Source organism: Pinus tabuliformis, chromosome 9 (assembly GCF_031772625.1).
Source record: "Pinus tabuliformis cultivar Carrire ecotype Pingquan chromosome 9, CPIR1, whole genome shotgun sequence".
NCBI lineage: Eukaryota > Viridiplantae > Streptophyta > Pinopsida > Pinales > Pinaceae > Pinus > Pinus tabuliformis.
This window is the reverse complement of record NC_142307.1, coordinates 1,733,554,925-1,733,577,367: the sequence shown is the minus strand read 5'-3', so window position 1 is coordinate 1,733,577,367 and position 22,443 is coordinate 1,733,554,925.

Sequence of the window (22,443 nt, the reverse complement as noted above, 5' to 3'; positions counted from 1 at the left end):
AGGGAGAGGCTGTTCATTTCATCTCCCAATGACTATTCATATTCTCCATTATTTATTTACATCAATTTCAGTTATTCACCCAATCCTGATGATTAGCTGTCAACAAAATGGTTCCATTACCAGGACCGGGATCTACATAGAGATTTCTGATGGAGCATCACTGGAATCCAACTAGGAAAGGAATTGAAGATTGGTTGGATAGGTAGATTGACGAGTTCGTGGCGTAGGAGAACAGGAATCTATGACTATCAAAAGAAGAGTGGTTAGATTTCTATTTGTATATAGAAATCCATGAAACTTTCTTCGCATATTTCCCTACTGCGCTATACGAGTGGATCGCGAAGCTAGCAGATAGCCAAGAAAGGTGCAAGCTCAACAGACCTATTGTGTGGACTCCAAAATTGGTGCAAATATTGGAACCATTTAAGAATAAGATCGTGCGTATTGTTGATCACTAGCTTGATCGAATTATAGGAGGATTCATCATTTAGTTCATGGTAGGTACTTCAGTTAGCTACAGTGAGGCTAAGCGACGCTTCCTCAAAGGACCACGAGGTAAGTATGTTAAGTCTTTGTACACTTGGATTAAGATGCTATTGTGTGAAAAGCAGGTTATGCAAATATATAGATGTTTGGGGCTACACGGAGTGGGAGAATTTACAGAAATGAAGGTAGTGCAGAACTAGAAACTAGCCCCTTGATTTCACCTGCGCGAGGAAATGAGGAAGAGATCGAAAAGGTGTCACCAACAAGTGTGATAAATTTGATAAGGTAGACGATTCCGCTCATACCACCCCCACCCACACCACTACTAGTTTCACCATATTCAACCGCATCTTCGCCCATACCACCTCCGCCACCACCGCGAGTTAATATGGCAAGCGCGATCAAGTTACCAGTGTTCAAGGGAGTAGGAAATGAAGATCTAGACCAGTTTTGGTTTGTGATAAAGGTTGTATGGGAAGTGCAGGGAGTCATGGATGACAATATAAAGAAATCAGCATTGGTCAGTGCTCTGCAAGATCACGCGCTGACCTGCTACATTAAACATTCTAATGACAATCTGAATGTGGGGATTGCAGACATCCAAACTGCACTAAACAGGGAATTTAGCAGGCCGATGTCAGAGGTGTAGTCGATCATTAGATTCAAGGAGATCACGATGCTACCAGGCAAGACCCCTTGGGAGTTGGATCAGAGAGACTGAAGTGCACAATTCGCGAAGCTAACATGACTTTGACAGATGGACAACACCACGAATGGTTTGGAGCATCACTAACAACGAATTTAAGCAATGCATTGTCACAACAAAGACTAACAACTCAGGTCGAGGCCTTGGAGATCGCGATGAGACTGCATGAGACCCTGATAAATGATCCTAACCTAGGAGTTCAATAGATCCATGCGCAGTTGAAGAACTTGTGCCTTGAGATGTAGAGTTTGAAATAAGATAGGACAGCTCGCCCAGAAGTACGCAATCAGGTATGGTGTGTTAAATGTAAGGGTCAAGGTCATGACAAGGATCACTACCTAGTGTTCGTGAATCACCTCTTGGGAGGAGGACCAATTCCATTGAGACCAGAGGCACAGGAAGGACCTAGCACGGTGCCTACGTTGTGGTGCGCAATTTGTCAAATAGGAGGAAAGCATGCTACAACAACTGCGATCTATTGTAGAAGTATATGTAGGATTCACAACAATTCTTCTGTAATTTCTATAAATGAGTGGGACATGATGAGCGCACCTATAGAATTTATGAACTAATGATGGATAGGACTCCCACCTACAAAGTCCAGGTTGAAACATGGCCCCTTGACCAGAATGCAGGGATGGCGTGAACTAGGTTTCAAGGGCGTGGAAAAGGCCAAGGTGTAGGAGGACCTGGAAGAGGTCACAGACAACTGATATGTTACAATTGCGGAGGGTCAAGACATTATGCTCGGAGATTGTACGAATCTGATGCGTCCATCATGCTTGTATTGTACATTTTTTTATCATGAGATGGAGGATTGTGCCACTGATAGCAAGGTTGTGCGACAAGGGAATGCTCCAACCTCCCCCGACTCAGAACCTGCAAATGATGAGGTCTGAGCCACGCGAGGAAGACCCTAATGTGAAAATTGTGCTCTAAAGTGGAATTACAATAGGGGATGACAAAGGCAAGAAGCCTGAGGATAGTACTTGGGTTCGCAAGCCTCTGACAAAAGAACCAGAGTTTGATTTAGAGCGCACTAAGGAAACCCTCATGGAAGCCAGGAAGAGCTTCGTTGATACCTCCACTTCAGGAAGAAAAAACAGACTGGAGCCAGAAATGTACCCATTGATGCTCACGATGTTCCTGGAAACATGCATGAAGGTGTTGCGCGATAGCAAGGCTATAAAGGAATTGCATGAAATCATTAATATATGCACTGGGACCACACCAGGAGAATCACGCGTAGTCCAAAAGATTGGAAAACACTTGATGAGGACGGGAACAGAGATGAGATTGACCACACAGACTGGGGAATATGAGATGGACCAAGTGATTCTGGACCTAGGATCAGATGCAAACGTACTGCCGAAGCAAACATGGGAGCACATGGGAAGGCCTACGCTGCAATGGTCTCTTATCCAACTATGAATCATGAACCAGCAAAAGATCCTACCGTTGGGAAGATTGCAGGGGATTACCATGGATTTCGAAGGAGCAAACATGCTAGCATATTTTGAAGTGATAGATATTGTTGATGAAAACAATCCCCACCATACACTATTAGGGAAAGATTGATAAATTCCCGGGAAAGTTCAGAATGCATTGGCTAGGACCATATGTTGTTAAGGAGGTCACAAATGGAGGCACGGTGCAGCTGGTAAAGCTAAATGGAGAACCTTTCCCGGGCAAACTGAATGGCAATCGGTTGAAGCCATACACGGGTGGCCTGGCTGACTAGCCAATAGAGGCATAGTCTTCGAGCTCTAAGTTGCCAAAAGAGGGCTCGAGACTATAAACAAATGCAGGGGTCGTAGGAACAGATCTAGGGAAGCAATTTCGACACCGTGATCTCTGAAAAACGTGTACAGGAGATTCAGTAGGCAACTGCTCAGTGGCTGCTAACCTTGTAGCTATTCAAGCAGTGTTGGAAGGACACCACGTGAAGATCTTTGCACCGATAGAGTGACTTGAGGGTGAGTCACAATGTTTGTGCTGGGGGCATGTTGGGCCTGGAATCTCCCCAAGGCATATTTTGAGGCTTAAAGCCCAAGTTTTGACCGAGTCCATTGTAAAGACTCCGCAATTTGTGGGCAAGGAGCGCAAAGTCATAGTAGAGTCACAGGGTTGTTCACCCTTGTTTTTGTAATGTAATGTCGTTTTGAAAGATCTACCCATGGTCAATGGACCATGGGATTGTATAAATAGAGCGAGGCTCTAAGTGAAGAAAAAGCATCTATCTAAGCATGATGAGTCTAAGGGATTGATAAAGCATTGATTCGAAGTGTAAGTCGTGTCTTTAGGTCGTAGAGTAGGAGAAAGCTCTGCAGCTGAGTGCGCAAAGGTGTAGTAGTCCATAGCTAAGTGTGCGGACCCCTGCAGCTAAATGCATAGCGCAGGTCGAGTCTGTAACTGTTGAAAGCATTAATAAAGAGAAATTTTACCATATTCCTATGTATCCTTTCCTGTCTTATGTATTATTGGGTATGAATTGCAAGTTTATTATTTATTTGTTGCGCGAACTCATATGAATATGCTATATAAGTAAATATAATATAAGGCATCCGCTTACGAGAAGATAACTAACTGGTGTAAGAAGATAAGTAAAACGTCAGGTGTGACTTAGGGAAATAGTGTAGGACACTGCTACAGCAACGCAGAAGGCCCTTAGCCCCTGGTTAGGGTTGCGCGAAGGTGAATATATTAGGGGGCGAAGGCCAGAGAAGTGCACAAAGTAAGCTGCGCTAAGAGACTATTAGTTGGATCAAATCACCCTATCAGACATCTCCAGGGTGCGGAAACTTGATTCCAGCATCCCCCCATACTACTTCCGGTGAGACCTCAGTCTTCGCTCTGCAGAGTGTTGTCAAAAGGGCCAGTCGTACAGGGAATTTTTTGGCTAATTAACCTTGAACCTAGGTAAGGCCCAAACAATCCAACAATTAGAGGCCTAAATAATTCTTATAAGCATTGATAAATTATTATCAAAGGGAATATCCTTTTACTACCAAAGAAGAAGCTTATGTTTCAATCTATCCCGCAACTAATCCCACATAAAAACAAGGGGAAGGTTAGCCCAAGAGCAATGCCAATATATCTCACAATAACCCCTAGCTATACAAACCTCCAAATAGTTGGAATCGATGTAAGAAGATGATTAATACCAAGAAAGCCAAAATCCCATCTCATGGTCACTCACGATAGCCACTAAAACTACATAAAATATTGAAAGAGCATACTTGGTAGCTAAAACTAACCAATAATCAATAGAAATCAATACAAAGAATTCAACTACAATTATTTTGTTAACTATATCCTCCCCAATAATTATGGAGATTCCTCTAAGCCTCCCTTGAGAAAGGACTGCCTCCAACAAGTACCTAGGAGTATCTACTCTCAAGAGATAAAGATAAGTGGCCAATGAGCATCCTTGGCTAATGGAACATACATTGTAGATATGAGGGGACATAATATTATTCACTAAAACAAAATAAAATACCTATGTAAGAAAATTTTTGACCATGTCAACATATCATTGCCCAAACCTAAGGAAAGTCAAAATATATGTGTTAAATCTCTAGTCAATATTATCATAAGCTTTGTGAAAATTGATTTAAAAAAAGGCTTTCAAAATAGTCTTCCTAGCCCACTCCATATCCTCTCAAGCTCATAAGACTATATCTAAAATAAATCATCCTTGATCAAAGCCTATTTTCTCTCAAAAAAATATTTTTTGAACCACATATTGCATCCTCAAAGCTAAATCGTTAGCCATAATTTTATAGGAAACACTCAATATAATGATTGGATTCCACCCATACTAATAGATTCTCTTGTAGAATTCATTGGAATAAGTTTAATAAGTCTGAAGTTAAGAAATTTTGAAAGGATCCATATAGAAAATACTTCCTAAGCAAGGATGAAAAAATCACTCCAATTGTAGCCCACATTACCGTGTAATAATCACAAGGTAGACAATCAATACCTAGAGACTTCCCATTTTTCATGTAAGAGGGACAACAGATAACTCTTCTTTTGAAAATTCTCTATCTATCCTATCTCAATCTCAAATTGAGGCCTTGCTTTGGACCACTCTATAGAAAGAATCCATAGTAGCAACAACTAAATTTAACATACAGTGAGTAAAGAAAATATTTTGAAAATTGTCACCAAACATACCTCAAATCTCAATTAGGTTATCCTCAAGGGTTCCGTGCATTTATTGTAGACCAAGGACACTATTAAAAACCACTTTCTTCTTCATAAAATGAAATAATATTTTGGACTCACCATCAACTTCATAAGTCCATTGTTATTGGGCATTAATTTGATACCTTATAACAATATACTCATCTTTATACACTAGAACATCATAACATGTTGTACACTACTCAATTATGATGTTATGTAAATATCCCTCCAAAAGAATATGTATCACTCCTACTTTTCTTCAAGGCGCCTAAATATTTTTCCTACACTTTCACACAATTGAGTGACTCCACCCCCTTACAATATCCATAGAATGGGGAATGGGCATTTCCCACCATAAAATCAAACCTCTATCCCATTGAGGATAAGGAATGATATTAAAAACCTTATGAACCAATGTATAAGAGTATGGAAAATCCAAATGTGAGACATTAAACTTGAATAAAGATTAGGGTTTTGATCCCACCACATGCGGTATAGAAATATAAGTCATAATGTGAAGTCCATTTTAGAACTTGTAACAAAAATCAAAACATCAACTAGATGTAAATTACTAAAAATGATATGAAATCTCCTAGTCCACAATGTTTGTACAAACTGGCATGAGCTTTAATGGTTCCATGTCTTATATTGATCTAACTACAAGATTTGTCACAATTCAACATTTTATTCCTCCCATTTATATCACAATTGTAGAAAATCTTGTAGATTCACAAGCTAATGCAATCCACTAAAGCAAGAGACAAGAATCTACTTCTACTCTTTACGATGGAATCCCAAAAACATAGAGCAAACAATTATCAGTAGAGGAAGATAATCAAAGGCACATAACACAATAAATATCCAGGTAAAACCACAGCTCAGAAACCCACTATCTCTTTTGTATTAAAATGGACAATCAAGATGAAATTACAATGCTTGTTCTCTCTAGAACATTCCCAACACTTAGCAAGTTCAATCTCCAACTCATAAGCAAGCTCAAGGAAAAATCTTAGCCAATTCACAAGATCTCCAAGCCTCTATTCCAATTTGTAATTCCTATGAAGGATAGCTTGTATCTAAAGGGAAATAAAGCCTCTAAAAATAGTGCAATCCCTCAAGGATCAGTTATTGATTGCATGCACTATCAGTGCGACTGAGAAAAATATTAGAAAAATATAACATTTTCCTTGCACACTAGTCTCAACTTGGTCTTTCTCATAATTGACATACATGAGTATTTGACGAGTAAATATTTAGTTAACTAGACTAGCACTAGTGGAGTTCATTAGTGTCACCGCTAACTGTTAACTGACTATTAGTTCTCTCAATCAGCTTGAGAACTAATTTAACTGAACTAGCTCATGAAACTGAGTCTTCTATTTTACAACTCATAATTAACTCACACTTGACTCCTACAAAGTAGGGATAACATATACATGACTTCGAAAAGATTTCCAACATGGATTTCCTAAGTTAAGTAAGTTTAATAAACTTAATTTAACTATTTTAAGTTATTATGAGAATAGAATTCAAATTTAATTCACAGTTTAATTCAAGGACAAACTAAACTGGAATTTCTTGTTGTCATTTCTCAACACTCCCTCTCAATAGGAAAGGGATTATCAACTACCCCGATCCTGTGTCTGTGAAACTCAAATTTACATCATGACAATGCCTTTGTCAAGATGTCAACATCTTTCTCCTCCATGGGAATGTTGTTGGCTGCAGGAATTGCATGTAAGAAAGCTCCTTCAACACTTAATTGTCAACCCGGGGGTTTCGTAAACTTAAAGATGAAGCACATGTAATGGCAGAAGTGGTATGAACTTTTCCTATTTCTATTCCTACTTCTCAATTGAGACTTTGAACAATTAAATAGAAAAATCGCAAAGGCAATTAACACCAAAGTAATTCTAGTGCTAGAATGTAAAAGAACGTATTTGCAAAGAAATCAAATAAAGGAACTTTCACATTGCTATAACCAATCTTAATTACTAAAGTGAAACTCTATGTTTATCCTCAGTATAGGTGATGGCAGTTTAACAAGTGGGCCCTTGAAAAGATTTGCCATCTAAATGATTTTCCTTCTCACACTAATTGGTCATTCCTATACCCTTGTAATCTTCTTGCATTATTGTAGGTACAGAACTTATGTGAGAAGTATAACTTACACTTATGTTGAAGACTTATATTTTGTTGTATGGGCTCTAAGCCTCAAGGCTTGGAGCACTCTGTTCCTGTAACAAGACACTAGCCCTTGTACCAAAACAGAGATTCCTACACCAAATATTCTAATCTTCTTTTGGGAAAATAAAGAGCATGTTAACTATAAAAAGAATTGCGAGTGCGAGTAGAATCTGAAATAATGTGGCGCACGAAAAGAATGCTTTAATCGACTGAAACCCAAAAATATAAATAAACTCTTAAGATAAAAAAATCTTCGAAAGTAAAGAAAACTTTCTTTAGTCAAAGGGGGTAAACAAATATAACTTGAAACGGTTCACTGTAATATTCCAAATTACTTTTAGTCTTTTTCCTTAATTCGTGAAGTGAAAATACAAACTGAGATATGCAACAACATCCTTTTCTATTTCGTAAATTTATCCTTAATCTTTAAGGATTTGACTTTTAGTATTATTGATACCTTCTTCAGATGACAAACGCTTGCTTCACAGAAATGGATTAAATCATGTAAAAGGAAAAGAATGAAACATTTCCTGTAAATGAACTAGTGAACCACGATGCAAGATCCTGCATGCACTAGTGCAGGAAGGATCTCATCTGCATGATCCAGGAGAAAGAAAACCAACAGAAAAATTATATGAAGAAATTTAATTTAACTTTCACAGAATAGATCCATTCACGCTTGACTGTTTTAATGAAATAAATCAGAAGTCAAACATGAAATCAAGATTCAAACCACGCTTCTGTAAATAAATAAAGTTAGCACACCTTTAACATAACAAAGAAAGAGGGTAAATGAGTTAGGTTGCTGGGGCCTAGCCAACTAGCTCATTTCCCATTTTAGGAAACAAAAGCCTTCAACACGTTATCAACACATCAATGACGAATTATTAGACAAAATGAGAAAATCATGGCTGAGTTCCTTGTATTAATTCCAATCAACAAACATACATTTGAGCTCAAGTCCAGCCTAAAATGATGGAGACAACGAAATTACAAATAAACCATAAAATATGATGATCTGGTATTTCTATTGCTTGCTAGCTTAGTTCTATCTGAAATCTACATTTTATACAACCCTTCAGCATGTGGATGTACAAAAAATTACAGTAATTCCAAATCAATCCTTTTAGCTGAAATGAAATAACAACCAAAATTAAAAAATTAAGTCGATGGCTATGATAAGGTGTGAACTATTTATGGCCATAGACTAATTCTGGACCATATCTCTGATTGTCCTCTTGTTTGAGTTCAACTCCTTATCATTGCAACTGAATTGGATGACATGGATGAGGATGCCGTGTGAAGTGATCGTACTATTATGGAGATCATGGAATGGATAGTTGTTGGCGATGCAGGAATCTACCTGCACTAGATCAAGTTATCATAATGATTAATAATTTAGCTTATAAAATACTTTAGGAAAGTAAATATAAGTTACAAGAAATATTTAAAGGCATGAAATATATTTAAAATGATTAATTAAGCACCTAATAAACCTTAGACATGAAACATGAAGTTTATGTAGGAATGGACAGTATTCTTGGACTAGTGCAGGAATGAGGACATTTATGTAGAAAAACAGACGTTAATGATTGTGGTTTAGTGATAGGAAGGGGATAATAATGGGGAATTTCGACCCACCAACATCCTCCCATCCCTAATATGTTGTGTGTCCTCAGACAAACTTTACCTGTTGCAAAATTCTTCACAGAGGAATCCATCTTTCAATCCTACACTTGGGTACTAATTCCTGCATTCACTACCTTCGTCTCCTTTCCTCGGGCTTTCTTGTTGTTTAGTCACCTTCTTGAGGCGCTTGTAGCATTTAGAAGCCCGAAATTTCCATATATTCACTTGACATTTTTTTTATTTGTCCTCTTCTACCAACTCTATCTTGCCTTGCTTCTGCCATGTCTACTCCTTCATGACCTGGTTTAATGCCTCCAAGTCGTGAATTTTCTACTCAATCTATAGTATCTGGTTGTTCAGATAGAGGGTAGAGGTATATGTTTCTAGCTCATCTGGTGCAAGCACTTTCACTGCAACTGATTTGAAGCATGTACCATGGTTACCAAGACCAAATTCATCTTGGCCATCCAGTCTCTGCATCATAATATCTCCAAAGGTTTTAGTGCCAATTGCTTCCAGGTCACCGAGGAATTCATCCCCCTGTGCGCCTAACTCATCAGGGGTTTCAATTCCTCATACATCCAACTCAGCAAGGGATTTAGTACCCTATTCATTCACCTTGTCAAAGGCTTCAATACCCTATTCCTTTGCCTCGTTAAGGCTTCAGTACCCTGTTCCTTGAATTTATCAGGGGCTTCATTACCCTGTTCATCAAAATTGTCGATGGCTTGAGTACCTTGTTCTTCAAAATTGTTGAGGGTTTCAGTATCTTATTCATCACAATTATCAAGGGCTTCTACGTGCTACACCTTGTCATCTACCCAACCCTCTGTTGGGTATTTACTTGCGCTTGGCTGGGGCCTAGCCAACCAGCTCGTTTCCCATTTTAGGAAACAAAAACGTTCAGCACGTTATCAACACATCAATGATGAATTATAATGCAGAATGAGAAAATCATGGCTGAGTTCCTTGTATTAATTCCAATCAACAAATATACATTTGAGCTCGAGTCTAGCCTAGAACAATGGAGACAACGAAATTTCAAATAAACCAAAAAATATGATGATCTGCTATTTCTATTGCTTGCTAGCTTAGTTCTATCTAAAATCTACATTTTATACAACCCTTCGGCATGTGGATGTAACAAAAAATTGTAGTCATTCCAAATCAATCCTTTCATCTGAAATGAAATAACAACCAAAATTTAAAAATTAAGTCGATGGCTATGATAAGGTGTGAATTATTCGTGGCCATAGACTGATCTTCGACCATAGCCCCGATTGTCCTCTTCTTTGAGTTCAACTCTGGATGATCACAACCGAACTGGATGACGTGGACCAAGATGCCACACAAAGTGATCGTACTATTATGGAGGTCAAGAAATGGATAGTTGCTGGCGGTGTAGGAATCTACCTGCACTAGATCAAGTTATCATAACAATTAATACTTTAGCTTATCAAATACTTAAGGAAAGTAAATATAAGTTACAAGAAATATTTAAAGGCACAAAATCTATTTAAAATGATTAATTAAGCACCTAATAAACCTTAAACATGAAACATGAAGTTTATGTAGGAATGGACAGTATTCCTGGACTAGTGTAGGAATGAGAAGGTTTATGTCGAAAAACAGATGTTAATGATTGTGATTTCGTGATAGGAAGGGGATAAAAATTGGGCATTTCGGCCCACCAACACCCTCCCATCCCTAAGCTATTGTGTGTCCTCACACAAACTTTACCTGTTGCAAAAGTCTTCATAGAGGAATCAATATTTCAATCTTACACTTGAATAATAATTCCTGCCTTCACTACCTTTGTCTTCTTTCCTCGGGCTTTCTTAAGTTGTTTGGTCACCTTTTTGGGCTGCTTGTAGAATTTAGAGGCCCGAAAATTCCATATATTCACTTGACGTTTCTGTTCTTTATCCTCTTCTGCCAACTCTATCTTGCCTTTCTTCTACCATGTCTACTCCTTCACAACTTGGTTTAATGCCTCCAAGTCGTGAATTTTCTGCTCAAGCTCTACCATCCGGTTGTTAAGATAGAGGGTAGAGGTATATGTTTCCAGCTCATCTCGTGCGAGCACTTTCACTGCAACTGATTCGAAACATGTACCATGGTTGCCAAGATCAAATTCATCTTAGCCATCTAGTCTCTGCATCATAATATCACCAAGGGTCTTAGTGCCAAGGGCTTCTAGGTCACCGAGGATCTCATCCCCCTATGTGTCTAACTCATGACGGGTTTCAATGCCCTGTACATCCAACTCAGCAAGGGCTTTAGTACGCTGTTCATTTAGCTCGTCAAAGGCTTTAGTACACTATTCCTTTGGCTCATCAAGGCTTCAGTACCCTGTTCCTTGAATTTATCAGGGGCTTCATTACCCTATTCATCAAAATTGGTGAGGGCTTCAGTACCTTATTCATCAAAATTGTTGAGGGTTTCAGTACCCTATTCATCAAAATTATCAAGGGCTTCTATGTGATGTGCCTTGTCATCTACCTGATCCTCTGTTTGGTTAATACTTGCTCTTGCTGTCAATATTTTCTTCTTCAATTTATGAACGAAGGCCGAAAAGGGTATGTCCTCCTCCTTCTCTACATCTTCTTCATTCCCCATTGTGTGGGCTTCTACATCTACGAGAACCGAGAGATTACGATCTCCAGGTGAAGCCTGGGGTGTCTCGTTAATCAAAATTGGGGAGCTTAACTGAGGCTGACTTGTCCCCAAAGAGATAGTCCTTCTCCTCGTCGAGGTCCTGGTCATTCTTCTTTTTTCTAAGGATGGGATTTCTTCAACATATTTCTCCTCTACTTGCACCCTTTTGGCCTTACTTTCATTTAAGCTTTTCTCTTCCTGCCTGCAGTTTCTCCAGCTGACTCCCCGGCAACTACGCCAAAATGTTGGGTGCAAGAATTGCACTTAAGCAAGCTCCTTCAACACTTAATTATTAACCAAGGGGTTTCATAAACATAGAGACGAAGCACAGGTAATGCCAGAAGTGGTATGGAATTTTCTTATTTCTATTCCTACTTATCAACTAAAACTTTGTAGAATTAAATAGAAAAATATCAAAGGAAATTAACACCAAATTAATTTTAGTGCTGGAATGTAAAAGAATGCATTTGTGAAGAAATAAAATAAAGGAACGTTCACACTGTTGTAAACAATCTTAATTATTGAAGTTGAGCTGTATGTTTATTCTCAGTATAGGTGATGGCAGTTTATCAAGTGGGCCCTTAAGAAGATATGCCTTCTAAATTATTTTCCTTCTCACACTAAGTGGTCACTCCTGCACTCCTGCAATCTGCTTGTACTAGTGCAGGTACAGAACTTATGTGAGTAGCATAACTTACACTTATACTAAGGACTCATATTTTCGTATAGAGGAGGCTTGGAGCACTCCATTCCTGTAACGAGACACTAGTGCTTATACCAGAACAAAGCTTCCTACAACAAATATTGTAATATGATTTTGGGAAAATAAAAGAGCATGTTAACTATAAAAAGAATTGTGAGTGCGAGTAGAATATGAAATAATATTGCACATGAATAGAATTCTTTAATCGACTAAATCTCAAAAATAGAAATAAACTCTTAAGATAAAAACAATCTTCGAATGTAAAACAAACTTTCTTTAGTCAAAGGGGTTTTTCATGTAAACAAATATATCTCTAAATGGTTCACTGTAATATTCCATGTTACTTCTAGTATTTCTCCTTAATTTGTGAAATGCAAATCTAAATTGAGATATGCAACAACGTCCTTTTCTATTTCCTGAAGCTATCCTTAATATTTAAGGATTTTGTTTTTAGTATTAGAGATGCCTTCTTCAGATGAAAAAAGATCGCTTCATAGATTAATTAAATCATGTAAAAGGAAAAGAATGAAACATTTTTTGTAAATGAACTAGTGAACTAGGGTGAACAACCCTGCATGTACTAGTGCAGGAAGGATCTCATCTGCACGATCCAAGCAAAAGAAAACTAATAGAAAAATTATAAGAAGTAGTTTAATTTAACTTTCACACAATGGATCCATTCACGCTTGACTGTTTTAATGAAAAAATCAAAAGGGAGGCAAAAAATCAAGATTCAAACCATGCTTCTGTAAATAAATTAATTTAACACACCTTTAAGATAACAAAGAGAGAGGGTGAATGAGCTAGGCTGGCTAGGCCCTAGCCAACCAACTCGTTTCCCATTTTAGGAAACAAAAACCTTCAACACGTTATCAACACATCAATGAAGAATTATAATGTGGAATGAGAAAATCATGGCGCATTTCCTTGTATTAATTCCTATCAACAAATATACATTTGAGCTCAAGTCCAGCCCAGAATGAGGGTGACAATGAAATTACAAATAAACTAGAAATTACAACGATCTCCTATCACTATTTCTTGATATCTTAGTTCTATCTTAAATGTAAATTTTATACCCCTACGACCTATGGTTGTAACCAGAAATTACAGTCGTTCCAAATCATGCCTTTCAGCTGAAACAACATAACGGCCAAAATTACAAAATTAAGACGATGGCTATAAAAAGGTGTGAACTATTCATGGTTGTACACTGATCCTCAGCCATATCCCTAATTGTCCTCCTCTTTGAGTTCAACTTTGGATGACCGTAACCGAACTAGACGACGTGGAACAAGATGCCCATGTGAAATGATTGAACTGTTACGGAGATTGTGGAACATATAGTTGCTGCTGGTATAGGAATCTACCTACACTAGATCAAGCTAGAATAACGATTAATACTTTAGCTTATCAAATACGTTAGGAAATTAAATATAAGTTACAAGAAATATTTAAAGGCATGAAATCTATTTAAAATGATTAATTAAGCACCTAATAGACCCTAAACATGAAACATGAAGTTTATGTAGGAATGGATAGTATTCTTGGTCTAGTGCAGGAATGACGAGGTTTATGTAGAAAAACAGAGGTTAATGATTGTGGTTTTGTGATAGGAAGGGGATACAAATGGGGCATTTCGGCCTACCAACAAACGTAATCTAACATCATGATCCACCTCAATACACAATCTCTGAGATCATGATACCGGAATAAGCCTCTTCTAGTGTCTTCATCTCAAGAATTCGATGTGGACTACGGTTCTGAACATAAACCACTATTTTTCATGCCTCAGCCCACAAGTGTAGTTGTAGGTCCTCATCATGCAACATCTCACTTGCTTCCCTCACTATGCTAATGTTCTTCCTCTCAGCAACCCCATTCTTTGAGGGTTATGGGGTGTCGTAAACTCTGATTTAATCCCTTCCATTTTATAGAAGTTCTTAAACTTATTGGATACATAGTCACCACCATTATCACTTCATAGAGATTTAACCTTCTTGCTAGACTCTTTCTCTAGCAATTCTTTGAACTCACAAAACTTTGTGAAAGTTTGATAATTTTTCTGCATAAAAAATACCCAGCATTTATGATAATAGTCATCAAAAAATATATCATAATACCTATGTTTGGTCATGGATGCTATCGAGAATGGTCCACACATATCTGAATGGAATCTCTTGAGAATAGACTATGCTCGATTGTCAATGTCAACAAAGGAAGATTTGGTGTATTTTTCCAAAGTACAACCCTTGCATGTATAAACTTTCTCAAGCGTACCTTTCTGAAGACTGGTAAATATTTGTTACAATATCTTCAAAGCCCCATGATGCAAGTGGCCCAATCGCTTGTGCCACAACTCACCAGTGTCTTAGCTCAACATCTTTTCTACTTTTGAACTCAATGCAACAAAATTCCCTACCTCTATCTTATAGAGATTCTGAACTCAAATCCCTATCTTCTTTACTTTACTCATGGCTATGTGTCGAAGGAATGCCTTTCCTTTGGGAAATATCACATCTTAGCCTCTATACTCAAGCATGGCAACGGATACTAAGTCCTTCGTCAGTCTGGGTACATGAATAACATTCTTCATGGTGAGTGGAGCCACATGCTCCGTCTAAAAAGTAATAATTCCCACACAAGTAACACTATACTTACCGTCATCACCCATCTCGATATGCATCTTGAGATTTTTCTCCTCTAGTTCACTGAATAACTCTTTGTCACCAGTCATGTGGAAAGAAGCTCCAATGTCTAAGTGCTAGACACTTCCCATCATTGAAAAAACCATGCATGCAATGAGGGAAATGTCGAATTCAAATTGGGAGGAAAATTTCTCACCCGCCGCTCCTCATGAGGACTTCTCCTTGGACTTCTTCAATCAAAAATTTGTATCAAAGTGACCCATCTTGTGACAATGAAAGCATTTAACTTTCATCATTTCCTTCTTCTTACCTCTATGATAAGAATCTGAATTGGAATGGGAAATTTTACCTTTCCCCCTCCTCACCTTAATCACTAAGGCACAATTCTCTTCATCATCAGTATTTGATGAAGAGCCACCCCTAGTGTTCCTCCTGATCTCATCTTGCATCAAATACGACCATAGTCATTCCCAATTTGGGAGCTTCTCCCAACCATTCATTGAGCCTTGATAACTATGCCAACTCTTTGGGAGTCCAAAAAGAGTAAGACTCACCATATCCTCATTGGAAACCAAGATTCCAACACTTCCAACTTCATCCCAACATTGATTGAACTTGGTCAGGTAATTTGGAATCGTCTCGCCTTTCTTCATCTTAATTTTACGAAGTTTATCCTTTAGTGTTAGCTTCCTTTGATCACTGTTATTCCCATACAAGTTCGTCAATGTTTTCCACATAGCATGCGGGGTTTCCTTTCCAAGGAGACTCGAGACAGTATGATCTCGAACTCCCTCGAGGGTTATCCTCAAGGTAGTGGGCCATTTCCTATTTAAAACATATAACCTTCCCTGCATAGCTGATAGAGATCATAAGACTCTCCATTTTAGTTGGATATGAGGTCCACTTGTTCTTATCTTATTTAAATTTCATGTTTCTAGCCCTCATCCATATCCATAATATTAATTATAACAATACCACTCACTAAAGTTGTGTATATGGCCTAGCTGTAAGTGTTGACTAGAGGGCCACAATAGCTAGCCGAAACCATATGTTGTATCAGACCTATAACACATTTTTTAGCTATCACGTCCACTACTGCATATAGGTTTGAAAAAAATCTTGATGCCAATGAAGGAATAGGCCCTACCACATGAACAAAGTTACCTTCCTTGGGAGCATGCATTAATACAATTTACTAATGTTTCTTGTGAGATTGAGCAAAATATATTAAAGAACCTACACCTCTTGATAATTCAAGAGCACCTAGAGGGCCTTTCCAATGGGGATAATCTTGGCTAAGATGATGCTATGACTGGTAAGAAAAACAAACACTGGAAAAATTAAAATAACATGCCCTCTAGTGATGTACTTTGTTTGTAGTAATCATTGAATATATGGTGGCAACCTCTTCTTCAAATCAACTTATAGAGAGACTCTTATAGTCGAGTGCAAGAAATTGTTTTTACCATCTAGGATCAAAACGTTTCCAAATTGGGGAGAAAAAAGCTCAACATAGGGTGTTAAATCTATAAGGAGTGAAGAAAACTCAAGCCATAAGGGTATTATTCTTCATCCTTTTCATTTGGGATAATAAACTCTCCTTGATTGTAAATAAATAAACATAAAGCAATATGTTAGGTACCAAACTAAACAACATGTGAGGTTAATAATTCTACGTTGCATAGAACATAAAAAGGCCTATACCTTGAACCATAATATGCATTTAGAGAAATCTACTTTGTGTCCTAGTTTATAAAAAACCATTTTTTGACCCTTTCCTAATCTACCATGCAAAAAAGGAAATATAAAATCACCCCATGATGCTTAATAAATTTTTTTCCTTCTATATTTCCTTATCACTACCTAAAATAATTTGAAATCACTATAATAATAATTGAATTGTAGGGTACGCATCTCCACTTTATGAATTGATTTATAAATATGATTATTTTATAAAGGAACCTCACCATTCTTGATTAACAATTTCCCATCATTCCTATTAGATTCCAAATAAGAATCAATAATTTTTATAATTAGATTGTTGACATGAAGGAAAAATCTCCAAAATGGATTTATCCACCATATTGTGTTAATTGAGAAGGCGAAAGAAAGTCTTGATTTGTATAAATAATTGAAACATTGGCAGGAAGAAACTTTTCTCAATGAGAAAGGACCACTCTTTTAGAATTCTCTAAATATTGGTAGACTTACAAAGGAATACAAATTGAAGATATCAAGGAGATTATTCTCTTGATCAAATACTCCTAGCCTCATTTTCTCATAAAACTCTTGGACCAATGTTGCCAACCATGGCTAATCTCAAAGAAAGGAATGTGTATCAAAGCCTTTTTGTAAGCATGCATAGCTCTAGTATTCACGTGCACAACTCCAATACTCACATGGATGAAATAACTCACAAGGAGTATGGAAGACAATTGAATTCGATTTTCACTAGAGATATGGATTGAAAATTTACTCAGCTCAACCTTTTAGTGTTAGGGTAGTTTGGGTAAAATTGACACATTCACAAAGTCAATTTGATATATTCATTAATAGGTGTACTATTGGTGGTGTAAGGGCTCAATATTTTGTTAACCATGATTTTCCCATGTTATTTTCATGTAATTTAACCTATTTAAAGGAAGTCATGAGTCCAACGTGAAATTATTTTGTGGCAAAGAATAAGAGATTTATTATAAGGAGTTGGTTTTCTTGCAAGGATTTCAAGGATAATTTATGGCATCCTTGTGTTATTTCCTTATGTTTTGATATTATGTTTTTAATTATTTGTATTTTTATAGTACTGTTATTAGAGTTGAGGGAATAACACTCTATGCACTAGAGGTTTTGATGTTGTACATGGGTTGAGGAGCAATGTGTATAGTAGATCTAGGTTGTGCAAAGGATAGTCAAGCTACACTAAGGATCAAATGTAGTCATATTCACAAATATCTCCAAGGTAACCATCAAATATGTGGTAATTTCTTTTTGTAAAAAGTGGGAGAAACTTGCATCCATTGGCATACAATATTGATGGTGAGTGTAGTAATGGGAAACATAGAGATGAGATGAAGGTGAGGTCAAGGTGAGTCTCTAAAATGTTTGGTCCAAGTTCTGAAGTATAAACAATATATATTCATCAATATTGTTTTAAGAATTGTTATTTAGGCATAGACGGTGTAGTGTAATGCATCGTGCAATCCTTGTCATGCATAGAGATAAAAGAGCATCAACTTGGAATGAAAACACTAGAATAATTATTATGGATGATGTATACATATGGTACCTTGATGGGTGTAGAACCTCCAAAATGTATTCAAAATATCATCCAATTTCACCTTTATCGCCACCATTTCACTCACAGTTAACAACTCCATGACCATATAACTTTTCATTAGCCTCCATTTTCATAATTATATGGGTTCCATTTCTGTTTTCCAAAAGTTAATGATTTCTAGTATTATAAGTGAATTAAATGGTTCAAACTTAGAAAAAAGACATATACTTGCTAGTACTTAAAAGTGGCTTGAGTTTCGTGACGTGCGTAGGTCATTTGGAAGCTTCCAAGGCACCCTTATGTGGCCTCCAATGCTCAAATTCGAATTCCTTTCAAGATATGGAAGAAGATTTGGATAAAGGTCAAAGAGGATATGTGTCTCATCATAACCTATTTGAGTTGTAACTATATGAGATTTTCTAGGGATCTAGAGAGAGAATAATGGACCTCCATTAATGAGGTAGCTTCTTATGTTTTTGTATAAATAGGAGAGCCTTCTCCTTTCAAAGGAATTTGTAAAGTTGGAGATACTCAAGTGGAAAGTTAAGATTAATTATGTTTTGAATGTAATTTATATTTAGCACCATGCTCATGAGTGATGTTCACCTTGATTGGTAATGCTTGCATTGGGAGCTTCTCAACTTGCCATCTCTCATACTTCTGGACTAGCCACCTATAATGTGTGAGATTTATTGTTTTTTCAGATTTATTGCTTTCATAGATTAAGATTTATGTCTTTCATATCTTCTCCTATGTGAGAGGTTAAGAGAGATTGTTTTTATTTTCTTTCCTACTTATAGGTTAAGAGCGATTGTTTTTAATTGCTTTACTATCTAGAAGTTAGAAGTAATTGTTTTTATTTTCTTTCATATCTTTTCTTGTGTGACAGGCTAAGAATGATTGTTTTTGCTTTCATTTCATGCTGTGTGGTTTTGATAATTCATTTCATAGGATCCTAATTTGATACTGCACACATGATCCCTTAGAGTAGATTTCATTTCATGCAATTTCAATTCCACGAGCTGTACTATAATTGTACTATAATTTCTTTTCAGATGATTGTTGAATTAGAATAGGTGAACTTGGTTTGTCATTATTTGGTTTCGTAGTTAGATTGATCTAAATTGAAAGTTAATTCCTAGCATATACTATGCACGCACACTTTGCAAGTTTTACCAAACCCCCGGGTTGACAATTAAATGATAGATAATCAATTTGCCTCAACATTTTCGCATCGTTTCCAGGGAAGTGTGCACAGGAACTAGCTTTCAGTTTAGATTCCATATTCTTTTTCAATTTTTTCCTAGGTGAATGATTGAAGCATGTAGATGCAGAAATCATTTAGCTACATATCATTTTTATTAAAAAAAAAAAAAAAAAAAAAAAAATCGATATTAACCATTTATGGGAAAAGGATCTACAATACAGATCAAACATTCTTTGGATCACAAGGACTACATTGTGGAATGGTATCGAAATGCGATTGCGCCACGACATTCATTAGTTCTTCAAGAGATATTTGCGGCAAATCTAAAGGTTAAAATGATTTCTCATGTCCTTACAAACAATCTGGTATATTTCACAAATTTTGATATGAACATTTTAGAAAGTTTAATCCGTAAATGGCTCCATTGGAAGCATTCATATACTTAAAAAATAAAAAATAAAATATATTTCAAGTAGATAAATTAGGGAAATAAAATCAAGCTTAAAAATTACTTTTTAAGCTTTGTAAACATTTCATTACCTTTTTTTTTTAAGATTGCATATTTTTTTGTTTTTGAAAAAATTACCATAATATACATATATATATATATATATATATATATATATATATATATATATATATATATATATATATATATATATATATATATATATATATATATATATGTATATAGATATATATATATATATATATATATATATATATATATATATGTATATAGATATATATATATATATATATATATATATATATATATATCTATATACATATATATATATATATATATATATATATATATATATATATAATTGTTGTGGAATTCAATTCATAATTGGAGCAAAGTAAAAGAAAAATGAACTTTTGTGATGGTCCACTCAAACACACATGTCAAAGCAAAAAAAAAAAAAAAATTCTTCTATTTGCTAATTTTTCTGGAAGAGGTATTGATCAATTTGAAGATTGGACTTGTTATTTGTTCATAAAAAAAATGCATAGTTGTGTGTACTTAACTATCTGTTCAAGATTTTAGCTACAGAAACAATGCAATTCTCCAGCTGAGCAACAATTCTGCAACTGACCAATAATACATTTTAATTAGAAAATCATCATCAAAATTTATTGGATTTGTCTAATGATTATGTTTTCAAGCATGATTCAGGAAAGAAGAAGAACTATAAATGCACTTTATCCACAGGATGATTGAGGATTGTTTTGCAAGAATCATTAAGCATTCACGAATAATATGCCTTTATCTTTAGGAAATGCTATGACTCAATCATAAATTGAGGAAATTGTTTTCTTTTACAAATTTGATTTATTATCACAATTGTGAAATTGAATTAACCATTTGAAACAAAAACACGTCATGAACCTGTTAATTATGCAAATTTTTAGAATGTATCAAAAACAAATTAATTGCTTCTCTTTGAACACACTTATGTTTTATTGCAATGTTAGTGCCATGTTTATTTTCAAGTTCCAGTACAATCAAAGAATGGAAGGAAGGAAATTATGCATGATTGATTTTCTATGACCAGTTTCAAGAAACATGAACCAATTAAATCCATTTCTATCATCCATAACTACCATCATTTTTCCTCTCCAAACTCACAAGCTATTCAAGGACTTTCGCTAAACATCATCATCACCATTTTCCTTGCAAAGAGTCGCATGTTTCCTTCACATTTTCCATTCATAGAGACATTCAACTTGCTTTTTGTTTGCTTGTTTACCCTCTTGTCATTTTCATTTCTATTAAATAAACCTTGAACCACTGCAAAAATTTTCATTCATTGTCCTTCCAAAATCATAATTTCATACTTGTGTTAGATGATGGGGGATTCATAATTCCTCCCTTCAAACAAGTCTTGGCCTATCAACATCAACACATTATGTAGGTTCAGGGCTAGAGTCATTATTACTACCTTGAGGCTTGTATGCAACAATGGAAAGTTCTCTTGTCGACAATCATTGGAATACATCAATGTCCCTTGATCGTTGGATCTTGCAAGTGGCTCGACATCAGCTCATCTATTCACACTTTGCAAGACGTACTTAGGTACCTTGGCATTCGTTGACATTAATGGCGAGTTTGCCTCGCATTCGTTAATGACATTCATCAATGGCCGGTAATCCAATGAATTCTCTTCATGCTTGACAACAACACATTTATTCACATGACTAGAATTGTATCATTGAGTTTTGTAGCTGGTGAAGACTATAACATTTCAACATTCTGTAGTAGATACAAAAGATTTAGCAGCAGCAATAAAGAATTCACTTTCACCAACTCATCCACCATTTATGCAACAAAGAAGCAAATGAAATTCTACATTCTATTCCATAATCTAGCAATAGATACAACCTCTCTACATATGCACAGTTTTTCCACTTCCTAGGTAAGTAAATGTATGTTCTATTCTAGATTTTAATCATCAAATTACTTAAATACAGAAATTATATATTTTGGAAAAAACTTCACCATATTTCCTTTCTCATTTGAAAAAAAAACTGTAAACACCTTTAGTTTGGGGGAGGGGGGGGGGGGGGGGGGGGGGGGTGTGGGGGGCGGGGAGGGAAATCTATTTATTATCACATCCATATCACTTCATTTCACCCTAACATACTGGTCATAATCAATTTTGACTGCATTATGGTTCAAAAATTATGTGATTTGCAAATAAAAGCCTAAATGATGAGCATATTATATGGTTGATTTAAAGATGCATT